At 48.0% G+C, this 14,822-nt stretch overlaps 1 protein-coding gene across 3 annotated transcripts in view; it reads left to right on the plus strand.

Annotated features, from left to right (window-relative positions):
• The window catches only part of PTPRA (protein tyrosine phosphatase receptor type A), a 69,098-nt gene that overhangs the window by 8,360 nt on the left and 45,916 nt on the right, over window positions 1-14,822 (plus strand). The window contains exon 1 of one of the 3 annotated variants that reach the window (XM_035895058.1): window positions 9,957-9,971. The exons of the other annotated variants lie outside the window; for them this stretch is intronic. The gene's annotated coding sequence lies outside the window, so the exon portion shown is untranslated. Of the gene's footprint in view, window positions 1-9,956; window positions 9,972-14,822 lie in introns of those variants that run through there. 3 annotated transcript variants of the gene reach the window in all.

Genomic DNA, 14,822 nt, shown 5'->3' on the forward strand with positions numbered 1-14,822 from the left:
TGGAGCTCTGCCCTTCAGTGCTTCCTCAAACCAGGACGTGCAAGTCGGGAACACCGGGAATGGCTCCTGAGCCTGGGGGACTTCACAGGGGGCTGCTCAGGAGCGGTGGCATCGCCTGGATGTTTTTTCCAAGTCTGCATCTTCGACTGAACGTGCAGCCTGAGCCCCTCGGAGAGGACAGGGATTCCGCTTGCACTCTCTCCTCCCATTGCTGGACCAGGTGTCCCCTTAAAGCCACCAGTTACAGTCAAAAAACCATTCTGAAACTGCAGTCGCAATGGCTCACCGCCTTCAGCTGCAGGGGCACGAATCGTGCGCCGCAGGCCACCTCGCTGGCTTGTCGGCACTTTTTAAACCACTGCTGGTGAAGAAAGGCAGAGCCCGGGTCCTGCAGCACCCTTCGGGTGCTGGGGTGCAAGAAGATCTCAACACCCACGCTGCTGGTGCGGCTCTGCCTCCTGCCAGGGCTGTCGGAGGCTCAGGTCTGCTTCCTGAGAGCTCAGACACATGTTATGCAGCATGAAAATTTGTTTCCCCAAATGACCGGTCGCAGGAAATGAATTTTCTGCTCTTCAGCTGCCAGCCGAGCCCGTTGGGTTGCGGCGAGGCACCCCCAGCTCCCCCTGCGCCCAGCTTGGCTCGGGTGCCGTCAGCAGCGTTGAAGCTACCCTCGAATATTATGGTGGGGATGCTAACAGGTAGCCACGGGCACAAAAGCAAATGGGAAAGCCCAGTATGCCACTGGTATTGAGCCAGTTGCTCAATGGAAGATCAGCTTTGCGGGGGGACGCTGGCTCCTTTGCTTGGTGGCTGCTTCCCCAGTTTTGCTGGTTTGCTTCAGAGGCGAATCTGTGAAGTCCTTCTCCCAGGCACCAGCCAGAGCCTCGATCGAAACCTATTTAGCAGCTATTTCTTTATTTTTATGTGCTTTGCGTGGGGCCTGAAATGCATTATTTGGGAAGATGGTTTAGTGAGATTTTGGGTGGCAACCTACTTTCTCCTCTGCCTTAATTGCTTTAAAACATCTACTCCCTGGCTCAATTTTATTTGCCCTTTAATAAAAAAAGATAATATCTGCTAGACACCATTTTTTTCGTTCCTTCAGGCAGGTGTTTAAGAGTTTTCCTTGTTTTTGAAGCAGCTGTTTCTGTGCTTTTCAAATGGCTGTCAGCTTGCTGGAGATGATGATTAATCTTTATCAAGCGCTTAATTGAAAACGCTGTTGAAGTGATGTGATGCAGGTCCTCACCAGGGTGCTCAGGATCACCTTTGGTCCGAGCATCGCTGCTTTATAATCTAACAAAAACAGCCCTGTATTTTGAGCGTTGGCAGGGGGAGAAGCTCTTCCTCAGTGGTTCATGTCTTGCTTGGAACGAAATGACTTTCTTTTCTTACGCAGCAATCATAATAATTTTAATAAGCTTTCCTCAGTCACAGAGGGGAAGAAAAGTCGTGACCGGATTTGCTGCCTCTCTCCACCATGAGCCAGACTTCTCCTTTTAAAAGCAAAAGTGCCTTTTAAAAGCTGCCCTCTGCTTTTCAGTGTCTCCGATGGAATTATTTTGTCCATACCCCTGTTTTTATTAACAGACTGGGAAAGAAAACCAAGCACTTTGCCTTAGGCATCGGTACTTTCTTCACTCCGAGCTCATCCCGAGTGCAAAATACCTTCTGTGCAAGCTAAACAGAAAGCAGAAGCAACCGAGGCGAGAGCCTTTCTACGGGGTAGAAAGCCAACTGACTTCTGGAAAAGGGAAATGTGGCGTTAGTGCTGCGTTGGAGTGAGAGCGGCAGGGATGGCTCCATCTGCCTTCGACAGACGCCGGCAAAACCCGACGTCAACGTGAATTCCCCTTTGCCGTGATTCTGCTTCTAATTAAAAAGCCGGAGCTCTTAAAAAGGGCTCGCTGAAGAGTTTGGGTAGATTTATGCCTAGATGTTGGTGATTGCGATTTCTTTAAATCAGGTTCTTTAATTCCAATTCTGAATATGCTTTAAACTCTTTAATCTTAACTTAAGCGGGATTTTTAACAATGAGATGCTCCCGTCCATCCAGCTGTTGTCCCGGCCCTTTTCCTTGATGAGAACCAAATAGATCTTTTAGATGTCCGTGGTGGATAACGGGCTATTAACACTAATTATCTGTGTGAGGGTGACGGGGAGCGATGGGCACTGGCCACAGGAGCCAAGGTCACCGGCTGTGTCTGTCCTAAGGGTACCGGGGACATGCACGGCATGGGACAGGGTGGAGACTGGGAAGTGCAAGGCTCACAGCAGGACGACTTTCAGCCCCTTGCAGCTGCTGATAGGCCATGGTCTTTATTCTTGGGAGCAAAAATATGGAAGAGTTTTCTGTTGTGTGATTTTTTTTTTAACATATTTGGAGGGCTTCATACCACAAGTTTTATTTTTTTTTTCTAATCATGCTTTAACATCTGTATTTGGTAAAATGTGCTACTTCTGAAGCATTCATATGAGTGACTTTTATTTTGCAACTCAACCAGTTTTGCTGTGAATTGTCCTACTTCTGGTTTTGGTACACGCTGTCCTTAGGAGTATTTCTAGAAGGATTTACCAAGCCGCTGAAGTGATTTAAGTGCTCAGGAGTATTTGAATATCCCAGGAATCATAGAATCACAGAATCGTTGAGGTTGGCAAAGCCCTTTCAGCTCCCCCAGCCCAACCATTCCCCTACCCCTGCCATCCCACCCCCAAACCCTGGCCCTCAGCACCGCCTCTGCCCGGCTGTTAAATCCCCCTAGGGATGGGGACTCGACTTCCAGTGCCTGACAGCCCTTTGGGGAAGGAATTTTTCCTGATGTCCAAGGCAGTATTTATCTGCAGTTAAGGTCTAGTGAAAACATTGTGAAACATAAGCCAGCACCTGAGTCCTGCTTCCCTTTCTCTCAAACTGGCAAATATGGGGCTTTGATTTTCTCTTGTCCCTATGGATTAGAGCCATCTCCTTTTTTCTTTGCACAGAGGACCCACCGAAGCACCTGGGACCGTACACGGGCCGTCGCAGCCCTGAACAAGCAGCAGCAAGGCCAATCTCTGCGATTTTCCGGTTTGCCAGTGCCTTTTGTGAGATGGTCCCAGCTTTAGTACTTCAAAGAAAGGTGTCAGAAATGCAAAAAACGAGCCATTAAGGATTATTCTGCCTGTGAGGATGGGTATCTGCCTCCCCCCTCCCGATTGTGCTGTAAATTAGCGGTTGACTTGAGCTCCGTAGCGTAGCTATTTATACCTCGAAGGTTTGAATTATAGCTGTGTAGATTATATCATCCCGTTGTTTAATCCTTTTTCCTTTCTTCTGTCGTGCTTTTGACCTCAGTGATTTTCAAAGCCGTCAGATTCACTTCCTATGGTTTTCTTGTGATGGTATTTGTATCCAGGAAAGGGCAGGAGAATTCGATGGCTTTTTCTGTACCGTTTGATTTTCGCTAATGCTCTCCCTTACTCATTTCCTCATTCAGCAGCCCAGTCCTTTTTTTTTTTAACCTTTTCAGAGGTCGTCATATCACAACCTTCTTAGCCTTTCTAGGGTTTTTTATCTTCTAGAGCTTCGAAACGGCGTGTGCAGAGCCAAGGGACAGCCTGGGTGAATATTGCACCTCATGGGCTTGAACGCTCCACGAAAAGCGTCGGGAAGGAGCGCTGCTGCCACGCACCTGCCTGCGCGTGGGACCTACACCTCGCCTTCGTCCCCCCGCCACCAAGGAGCAGGCGATGCGAGGGCGGGTATTGTTGCGGTTGGATTTATGGGCTGTGATTTTGCAAATAAATGCTTTATAATCACTTCCTCGCTGCACCTCGCAGCCAAGAAAGGGAGACGTGCAGCGAAGGAAGGGCAGGCTGCCTGCTTGTGCTCCGGCTCTCCCTTCGGATTTGCATTTCCTATTTCCAAGACTGCTTGCTTTTAGACCTCTAATAAGTGTTAGAGCATTTCGAATACGTATTTATTCTTGTAGCTCTCTATAAGTTGCTTTTTAAACAAAAAAAAAGCCAAATTTGGCCCCAGGCCAGTGACTGCAGTGGTTCCTGGTTCTTTGCTCGGTCGCTGCAATTTGGACGTTCCCATACTTCCCGTCCAGGAGAAGCCGTCAGAAAAATAAAGGGCATAGGAGATGCAGACACGCTGAAGTCAGCTGAATATTTTTAAATATTAGACCATGCTGTACAAGGGTGGAAAAGAAACTTTGCTGCTAATGCAAGCAGATAGTCCCTGTGCAGTGCGAGCTTCCCTCCCACCCCTCACGCCGGGGATTCCTACCTGGAGCAGCCTTCCCACCAAAAACCGCTCCCTTTGGCTTTCAGACCCTCGTATAGCAAGGTGGTTTTATTTAGCCAAGCACTAAAAGGACTTAAGCACATAATTAAATGCTTCGAATAACAAGGAATGTAGATAGCCAGCCAGCAAAACCTTTGAACTTGAGCGTAGACCTTTGTAACCTGAAGTTGAGCTGAGCTGGACACCAGCGGCAATGATCATGGAGGCAGCAGGAACACTCCTGGGATGTGAACAACCTTTAATTACTTGTTATGAATGCATAACCTCTAAAAGAGGGGTCATTGCCCATTAACATCCGAACATCAGCACATCAAACCGTGTCAAGTCATGTCGGTAAACCCAAGAGGGTGGTTCCAACCATTTGCCGTCATCTTTCTCCATAACTTCTTTTTTTTTATGTGCTTCCCAGCCTTACCTGTCAATGGAGAACTTGCATTTTAAATTCAAGTTGATAATGAAAAGAAACCTTAAAAGTGTGGGCTGAGAAAGTATCGAGCATTAATCACCATTTACTTTCCTTTTTGTGGTAGTTGGACAACTCAGAGGCAGGACCCTGAAGTAGCAGGACGGCTCTTAGATCGAATGGGTAATTATTTGTCAAAGCGTGAGAATTTCCATTATGATTAAGCCCAAAATAACCATCTTTCTGAATAACTGAGAACAGTTCGTACCGACAGCAGGCCATCAGACAGGTGAATCGGGGTGTGAAATTTTATATTGAAAAAAAGACGGGGAAAGGCACTGGCAGATGGGAGAGGACTTCTCCTCTCAAGGCTTTCTTTAGGATATTTTCAATCGAAGCCATTGCGTGTGTGACACCCTTTACCAGTATGCACCATAACCACCGGCCTGATGGATACTGGGGGTCTCTGTTTGTCTCCTGCAGCTCTTCCAATTTTTGCGAAAAAATGATAATTTTTTGGAGCAGCATTTCAGACCTTGGTCCTTCTTTTTCCAAGCTGCTGCCTGCAATTTGGCCAGAAGTCAGCCTTTCTCTTCCTTGGTATTTATGTGAAGTGGAAGATATTGCCCGCCACAGAAAAGCCAATTGCTGGATAAACCCAGATCCTGCGTCTGAAATGGAGTTGGGAATATCCATCAGGCAAAGCCGGTATCGTAACCTGCATTTTCATACGCCTGGGGAGTGCTGCGAGCAATTAGACTGGTCTGGTGGGATGGGTCCCTCTCCTCTCTCCCCTTATCCCACCCTTTCTCATTTTTTTTTTCTCTTCCTTCCTTCCTTCCCTCCGCCCCAAAAAAGGAGAGGGGGAAAGAAAAGCAAAGTAACTTGTCTGGATAGAGGAGAGGTGTAATTATGAGCAGTGGGACCAATTTAAAAATGGAATATTTCAGAGAGACTCAGGCTTTCTTTGACACATTGGGCTTTTTTGTAGAGGATAAAAGGAAAATAAACTAATTTATTCCTAAATTGTAATTCCTTTCTGGTATTAATCTGTTTAATTAGGTTAGTTCATAAATGCCCATATGCAGGGGAGAGAGGGGGACGGGAACGAAAAATGAAGACATTTTCAAAAGGAAAGTCTTGATAGGAAAACCTTCCTGGCAGTGAGACGTTTTAGGCTGCGGGGAGAAATAATATCCCAAGAGAAGAGGTGGAAACTCCATCACTTCGGACTTCTATAAGTGCGACTGGATGGAGTAATTTGGGAAGCTTCTTGTAGGGAACAGTCTTTTGCTGCGTGGTGGGTAGGACAAGATGATCTAATCGATCTCTTCCCTGTCCAGTTCATATGGTTTTCATTTCCTTCTGCTTCGAGGTGGGGAAGGGAGGTGGGCCGCTGCTGGGTGCAGCGAGGAGCCTGGTGGTGTTAGGGATTGGTCATTTGTTACAGGGTTAATGTTTGTCTGGGCTGCGGTTCTGTTACTCCAACATATTTTAAATTAAAAAGGACTTTTTAGCCCCTGCTCTATTTCTAGACGTGGAAGGGTGTAACCATCTTAGCGATGATCGCTCTTCAGCTTTCCTGAAGCCACAGTTGAGGCATCGCCCAAAACTGTCTTGTGTCAGTAGGGTGTCCACTCCAGAGCTTATGAATACTGTTTTGCTGAGATTTGACTAGTTCTTTGCTTTCACCTGCAAGAAATCCTGTTTCCTATGTCTTCAGAGCTCTGAGAATGGGTTGGAACGTAGCTGGCCATGAACACTTTATTTCCGCTCTCTTCTAACCTTGGTTGTTCGTACAGGTTGGTGTTGAGAAAACCTTTTGAAGCATGTTAGGATTTCACCTGCTCATAACGCTAAAGTATGTGGCTAATAGCTCTTCACATGTTGTGGCTGGATTGTGGCTTGAAGGTCACAAGTGGTCTACCACCAGCCTTATTTATCTACCGAGGTGATTGCTGTTTCCATTGATGGGAAGAAAAGCAAGGGTATGTGACCTGGTATGAATTTCCGAGGAGGAATGGAGCGATCTGAGAATAATTGGAGAAAGAAGAATTGGAGAAAAGAAGGCTGCAGGGAGACCTGATTGCGGCCTTTCAATGCCTAAAGGGGGCCTATAAGAAAGATGGGGAAAATCTTTTTAGTAGGGCCAGCTGTGACAGGACAAGGGGTAATGGTTTTAAACTAAACCAGGGTAGGTTTAGACTGGATCTAAGGAAGAAATTCTTTACAATGAGGGTGGTGAAACACTGGAACAGGTTGCCCAGAGAGGGGGTGGAGGCCCCATCCCTGGAAACATTCAAGGCCAGGTTGGATGAGGCTCTGAGCAGCCCGATCTAGTTAGCGGTGTCCCTGCTCCTGCGGGAGGGTTGGACTAGATGACCTCTAGGGGTCCCTTCCAACCCAAAACATTCTATGATTCTAATTTCTTACCTAGGAAGGGTGGCTTTGCAGCCAAGCTGGGAATTTCATGACGGAAGAAATGGCTGTAGGACCTGGGAGGAGGGAAAAGATGGGAGAGTGGGCTGTGCACAGCATTCAGGAAGGAGATGGATTAAAGTGTGGTTTAGTGCTCAATGTGAAGGTTGGAGTGGGGAAAATGAGGACTGTAGAGAGTTGGATAAAGGAGCAACTTAGGTAGCTCGGGTCTGCGGTGAGGTCCAGCAGTAGGGTAATAGAATCATAGAATTGTTTAGGTTGGAGAAGACCTTTAAGATCATCAAACCCAACCGTTCCCCTACCCCTGCCATCCCACCCCCAAACCCTGGCCCTCAGCACCGCCTCTGCCCGGCTGTTAAATCCCCAGAGCCCGACCCCCCCGGCTCCCCCCTCCTCTCAGGCAGTTGTAGGGAGCCATGAGGGCTCCCCTCAGCCTCCTCTGCTCCAGGCTGAACCCCCCCAGCTCCCCCAGCCGCTCCCCAGCAGCCTGGGGCTCCAGACCCCTCCCCAGCTCCGCTGCCCTTCTCTGGACACGCTCCAGCCCCCTCCAGGTCCTTCGGGGAGGGAGGGGTCCAAAAGGGTGCTGGGTTAGGACATTCAACCTAAGCCCAGTGGGGTTCATGTGGAAAACCTGCACGAGGAAACCTTGTCCTTTATCCCCAGCAGAAGAAAGATTACTCCTTACATCCCTTGGAAAAGGGACACGGCTTTTCAGGAGGAAAGGTCCCTTCTCCTTGACAGCGATTTTATTCCCCTGACAACTTTAATTCCTTCTGAATTCTCCCAGTTGTGAGGGACAGCAGAAGTTGGATGCTGTGTAATGTCCGATCCCCTGCCAATTTTGCCTCCCTCCTCTCGGCAGTGATTTATAAATATTATTTTCCCCCAGGATTTTAAAGGACACTTTCATCTTCCCTGGCAGAAGGAGGAGTATTTCTCTGGGCCTACTGTTGTATCAAATTTTGTTCCTTGTTTTCGATTTATATTAAAAATAACAATAATATCACCAACAGAAATGCAATTTCGGTGTTTTCCTCTTAGATTACCCCATCACTTCCATTGTGGGAGCTGCAGCTTTGTTACCACTTGAGACCCAAAACGCAAATATAACTGAAGATCCCGTGGAAATCAACCCATCCATTTTCTGTCTCTCCCATGTGAGGAGCGAAGGTGTACGAAGGGAAAACCATTGGCAAACGTATCGGAATTTAACACATAGAATCATAGAATCATAGAATCATAGAATCATAGAATCATAGAATCATAGAATCATAGAATCATAGAATCATAGAATGTTTTGGGTTGGAAGGGACCCCTAGAGGTCATGGCAGAAAATAATGAAGCCGTGTGGGCTGCTCACACATTGGGGCAAGGGAGTGGGATTTTGGGTCGTCGCTTCAATTTAGCAAATTCTTAGCACCATGATGATTATTTCATGGAAGTTATTTCAGTCAGTATCAAAACTGCGGCACAATGAAGATAGATTTTTTTTCACACGGTAACAGTTTTGACCAAGGTTTCCTTTTATCCTGCAACTTTTAAATAATTGGCTGGCTTGCTCTTTTTCTTTTATTGTACTCAGGATATTATAAACTTAGACTGTTTTGTAAACCGCTAATTTTAGACACATCTTGATGCTTATTGTTCCCTTCATTGCACTTTTTTAATACCGTGGCAGAACCTCTGCAGAGAAGCGGAAATCATCTGCGTCCTGAGACTTGGACGTCTAGACTGGATGAAGGGCAAGAAAACGTGGCCGGAGCAAATTTAAAAGCCATTTTAAAGTCGTTTTGCTTTCCTAATCTAAAATTCACAACTAATTCCCTTCGCCATAATACTGGGTAGCGGAAGTAGGACGAAAATCATCAATGTACCTATAGCGAATGAACGTGAAATCAGAAGCAGCTTTCCAAATCAGTAGGTATATATAATAGCCAACGCCGGCATTACAGATACAATTGAGTTGCTAAGGCAGGGCTTTCCAATAGTGCCTCGTATAGCCCCGTATCGTCTAATTATTCCGCTTCGGTGTAAGTTAACAATGAAGAGAAGATAAAAGCTTGGCAACTCGTTTGCTTAGAGGGGTCAATTTATCCCAGCTCTTTGTAGGGCGGTGTAATTTTAGGCTTTTACACGGTGGATAACACCGTCCCCCCTGCAGGAACACTCGCTGCAGCGCTTCCATAAATAGGTCAGGAGAGGATGGTGTGTCGTCCAGCGTGGAGAGCGATGCCAAAAACGTACCTTGCTTCATGTGAATTTTTTTTTCCTCAAAGAAAACAAGATGGTTTTGTCCTTATTCACCCAGTTTGAAAAAAAACCCAAAACTGGGTCAGTTGGACAACCGCTGGTGCCAGCGGCTTGTTTTGGTTTGGGATGGGAAGGTTCACGGAGCCCGAGATTAACGCTTAGCAAGGAGTGATGTCTTTTTTCCTCCAACAGGAACTTCTTCTGAAATAACATATAGCAGGTGTTTCACCTTTCTGAACATTATTCCGATATACTGGGCTCATTTGGCATGGGTTATAAACCAATCGTTGGGCTATTTGTCAGCTCCAGCACTTCTGGGTGACCTTGGATCTCATCTTTGGAAGCAGCTTAAGCCCCGTGACATCCGAAAAGAAGGATCTCGGTTTTCTTGGATAACTTTTGTATTTTCCAATACTCTGACAAACTGTAGCTGTTGGGCACGGTCAAAGATTTGGCAACAGTGGCAAAAGACACAGCAATAATGGATGAAGTTCCTCATTCCTCCTCTCCCCACCGCCAGGCTACTAATTACGCCAGGTGGAGATAGGAGGACTCTGGAAGGCAGCGCATTGGCAATCAGATGCCAAGGTAAATATAGCCTGGGCCCTGCCTTTAACTGACTCGAGGCCATCATGATTACATGAGGAGTCCTGCTTGCAAACATCTGGGATGATACGGCCTGAAGTTAACAGCCAGCTTTGAACATCTGCGAGCGAGCGATGCAAAACCCTGGGAGCATTCTTCTCTCCCTCGGTACACGAGCAAGCAGCAGGCTGGGATCTGTCCTCCCAGAGCTGCTAAAGACCACTTAGGATCAGAACACTACAAAGGATCCATTAAAAAAAAAAAAAAAAAGAAAAATCCAATCCACTTCTGTCTGCCTTAACATGGATTTTGCTCCCAAAACCACACGGGAGATAGATGGGTATGTGAGGAGGGTAAGAAGTTGCACTGGAAACCTTTAAGTCTTCTTCCACCCAAACCGCAGACGTTGCTGGTGGGCATGGGATAGCCAAATGCCGGAGATGCTTTTCATTTCGCAGTCTTGCTGGGGAAAAGGAAGGAAAAAAGGCCACTTCTGTTAGTCCGTTTTGCGGGAATGCCAGGGCTCGGCTCAGCAGGGACTTAGCTCCTCGTTGTGGTTGCTTCACTTTCCGAGTAGAGCTTCTTTCATCCAGCACAACCAAAGGACTTCCAGGGTAAGACTTTTTAAATCAAATTTTCCTTTTCCAGTAAAACACGAAGGGTCATTTGAGGATGACCCAGTGCAACGACACTAAGTAGAAGCAGAAGGAGGAGCTCTCTCTTTTAGTTTGTCACCCAGTTCTTTCATTAATCCAAACGTAGGTCTTTTTTTTCTCTCCTTTCTCTGCTTCTTGGCATCCTCTGCGCTGGCACTCAGGTTAGATGGAGTGACCCCTCCATTTGCTCAGCCCCTGTACCTGTCACCGTGTCTCTTTGCTGCCACCTCTCCGGTTACTGCCCTTTCACATGAGACGCTCACTGCTCCCGCCCAGGAGCCTCCTTTGATCCTTGTGCTGGCTTCCTCTATAAAATGGGTGGAAAGAGACTGAATGGCAACTCCCGTGGGCCGGGAGAGGGAAGGTGGGTATGCAGCAAGACACAAAAAAAAAAGTGGTGCCGTTATTCTTGCATGCTGGAAACAATAGCTGGCTCCCTGAAGCCGAAGCTTCTGTGCAGCGAGGAAGGATGTAGATGATGGTGAAGACCAAAGGCTGGGACTCGGGACTCCTCGCTGTCCTTGGCTGCCCAGTTTGTCACCTGCTTCCAGGCTGGCTCCCTGGCTCCCCATCACGGTGAGCGAGCAGATCCTTGTAGGTGTGGTTCAGGGAATACTTTGCTCCAGGGACACATTCGGTGTGAACAAGAGGCACCAGATTTCCCTTCTCCTGCCCCACCGAGTCCTAAGGTTACTGCAGGGCTTGTGCAATTAAAGGGCCCTGTATGCTCCTGTGCTGGTGTGATTCATCTTTTTACCTGCCAAGCTGTTAAACCCCTCATTTTGGTGTGCTGCATCACAGTTCTTGTAATACCTCAGGGCTTTTGAAATGGAAATCAAGCAAAAAATGCCCCACACGAAACTGCTGTTGGGCCATGAGGACCTTGTGGGACCCAGGGACAAGCCAGGCACGGTGCTGGGCAGTGGGGACAAAGCCTGCTCCAGGTGGGCTGATCCTGAGCAGTGGGGCTGCTTCGAGGGGCTGGGGATCATGCCCTGGCAGATGCCTTTGTTGGGTAGGTAGAGCTAACAAGGACCTCTTGACAAGCTGGTTAATGTTTGTATAGCTGAGCGTGCCATCTGTAAAGGAAGACAGTGATGATTCGGCTTACCTTCTCTATTTGGATTGCAAGTGCTGATGATCATTGTCACACCTTCACCAAAGAGATCCAGAATAGCTGGAAACGGTGCTTAAGCCCACCACCAACCTTAGAGCTAACTTCTGCTGCTTGACGTTGGAGCCAGTGAGTCATCTTGGAGAAGCTATATGCTAGAAAAGCAACGTGAAGGTTTTGGGGTGCAAATTCACAGAATCCCAGCGTGGTTGAGGTGGAAAGGGACATCTGGTCCCACCCACCTGCTCAGGCAGGGTCACCCAGAGCCAGTTGCCCAGGACCATGTCTAGATGGCTTTTGAAGATCTCCCAAAGATGGAGACTTGTTCCATGGCTTCCATCTACGTTAAAATGTCCCCACCACCGCAGTGAGACCTAAGTGGGAAAACTAAATGAGAAGAGAGAGAACACAGATGCTGAGACACATGAGATGACCCTGACAGTGGGATGGTGGATGCCTCTTTGGTGGGGGATCAGACCAGAAGTTCAGACCGCTTTCCCTGCGGTTGCACTGATCATCTGAGATGCATTAGACCCGGCTGTCAAAAAAGAAATATTTAACTCTTATTTTTGGAATGAGGATGGAGACAAGTGGCAGCAGGAGGCAAGTCTGCTACAGCAGCGAGGGCTGACAGAGAGCTGGGAGGATCGTGAAGGGGCTGACGTGGAGCTCGTGTAGACTGATGGAGCCCCAGAAACAAAACTGGAGGGATCCTGTCATCTCTTTTGGTGGGGTCTCCTTTGAAGTCCCCTTTAAAAGCAGGGATGGAAGCGCACGAGTGCACACACCTAACGATCTTCACGGGATAAACCAGCATCCTTTCCCAGTTTCATACTCATTTTCACACCTGAAGCATCATCATTTTGACAGAGGGGGGGAATGCTGCATTCACTAAGCGTGATTGGTGGTGTTTGTGACACCGCGTAGAGGTCCCACCGAGCCAGGTCCTGCATGGAGAACTACCGGAGCATGTGCTGAGCAGAAGTACAGCCCCTGCCCCAAAGGGCTGATACGTACAGAGTGGTCCCGTTGCACAGAGCCGGGAATGTGGGAGGGAGAAGGATCAGCGCATCCCTTTCTTGGTGAACTGTCGCCAACTTTTTACTTTATAGCCGCTGCTTCTCTCATGCAGAGATCCGCAGGTGAAGGAGGGCGATGGGGAGGGATGCTCTGTAGGACAGCAGGACACGGGAAGGCTCTGGTGGACACAGAGTTTTGCTGCGGGAAGCCACATGTATTTTAGCACGGTGGAAGGAAGGGCCGCAGCTGCCTCTGCGTGATGTGTGCCAGGGCGATGGTGGGGGGTCCTGGCCATAGTGTCAGGGTTGGGCACACCCCGACGGGACGTCCTCGTAAGTCCTCCTTCTCCACTGAGCTGGTTCCACCCTCATGCCTGGACCTACCAAAGGAGCAGCTGTGCAACCCTCTGATGCGATGGAGTAAATCAGATGCAGAAATGTTCCCTTCTTTTCATAGCATGCCAACGGAGCGGTTAACACCTCAAGGATGCTTGTAGCTTTGCGGGGGGGTTCTTAGTGCTATAGGGAATTTTCCACTGGTGAGATAAAACTAATCAGCCATAGCTCAAAAAATGAAATTATCTTGGACCGCCAAGCCATATCTTGTCGAATGGCTCCATCTGTTTGCTCCATACCCTACTGGCACAACTAAAGCCTTTGGGGTCTTTGCTGGAGATTATTTTTCTACCGACCTTCCCAATGAGGAATCCAGCTCTCCAAGGCTGAGATTTTTCTCTTCGTTTTCCTGAAATCTGTTGAACCGCTTTGCCTGTAGAGGGAGAAGAGGAGGGGTGATATGGGGGGATGGGGAGGAAGAAATAATGGCGCCTCTGTTCAATGAAACTCCCCTAACAGACAGTTTGTGTTGGTTTTTTCCCCCTCCAAATGCGTAGATCCGATCTGAAAATCCGGGGCTTAAAAGCACAGATGTTTAGTCTGACACACAAACATGGCATCTTTCCAGCAAGTGAACCAGCTTTGCCACCGGTGAGTTCAGAGGAGCTAATCTGGGATGAGAGGAGTTAAAGCTGCTCAGCAAGAGCGGCATCCTTGAACCGGGTCACCCGAAACTTTCCTCCCCTTCCTCCCCCGGGTGAAGGGGTCTTTCCCTTTGTCCTAAAGCAACTTCCAGAGATGGTACTGCTTCTTCTGTCCCTCAAAGTGTCCTCTGGGGCTGGGAGAGAAGCAATGGTGGGGATGTAAACCACTCAATGGCAGTGGCACCCCGTCAGATGGGTTTTGTGGGTCTTATCTCCATACCCAAATAGGTCAGGGGAGAAATGATACTGGATTAATTCTGTCTATACATAAATCTGAGTCAGAGACATGTTGGGGTGCGAGTTGGGATGGCTAGCCACTTATTTCTAACTCATTAATTTTAATTCCAGTCCACGCCGGCAAGGATTACAAGTCACCCCACTGCTGATGTTCTTTGCTGATGCTGATGACACTTAATAAGCATCTCAGCATCTGCCATTTATAACTGGTTCCTCCGGCTGGTTTAAGAGCATCCGAACACCTGAAATGCCCTCCTGCTGCTAAGAAAGGCCACCTGGAAAAAGCCAAGGGCTGCCCTGCTTCTGCCTGGGCTCTCCCTTTCCGGAGCGTATCTTTCCAAATGGTGCAAAATCTGCTTTAGAGGCTGGGCTGTGCCTGTTGTCTTCACTGCCAGCGTTTGGAGCTGGGAGGTGGTCAAAATTATACTCAGGAGCACGCCTCTGCAAAGTAGTGGTTGAGATACGGGGGTTTTCCTTCAGCAAAGCAACCAGCGGGCACTTCAGAGCTAAACCCTTTCTTGTGCTGCTCGTGGGATAATTAATTAATTATGAGAATGAAGATGCCACTACATTTCCCAAAGCCTCCAAGTCTGCCTTTCCTATAGCTCATGCTCTACATCGGAGTCAAAGATGGGGAGGAGCCAACATCCAACCTTATACCTGTGCAGGCATCTATACCTCAGAGCACCAGGGATAATAAAGAGATCCCATAATGACTGGAGAACTTGGTTTTTAAAGCAAGCTAAATCACACCCAGAACCTGTAGGATGCCTGTAAAGCTGTGGGGG

Source organism: Egretta garzetta, unplaced genomic scaffold (assembly GCF_000687185.1).
Source record: "Egretta garzetta isolate BGI_Z169 unplaced genomic scaffold, ASM68718v1 scaffold265, whole genome shotgun sequence".
NCBI lineage: Eukaryota > Metazoa > Chordata > Aves > Pelecaniformes > Ardeidae > Egretta > Egretta garzetta.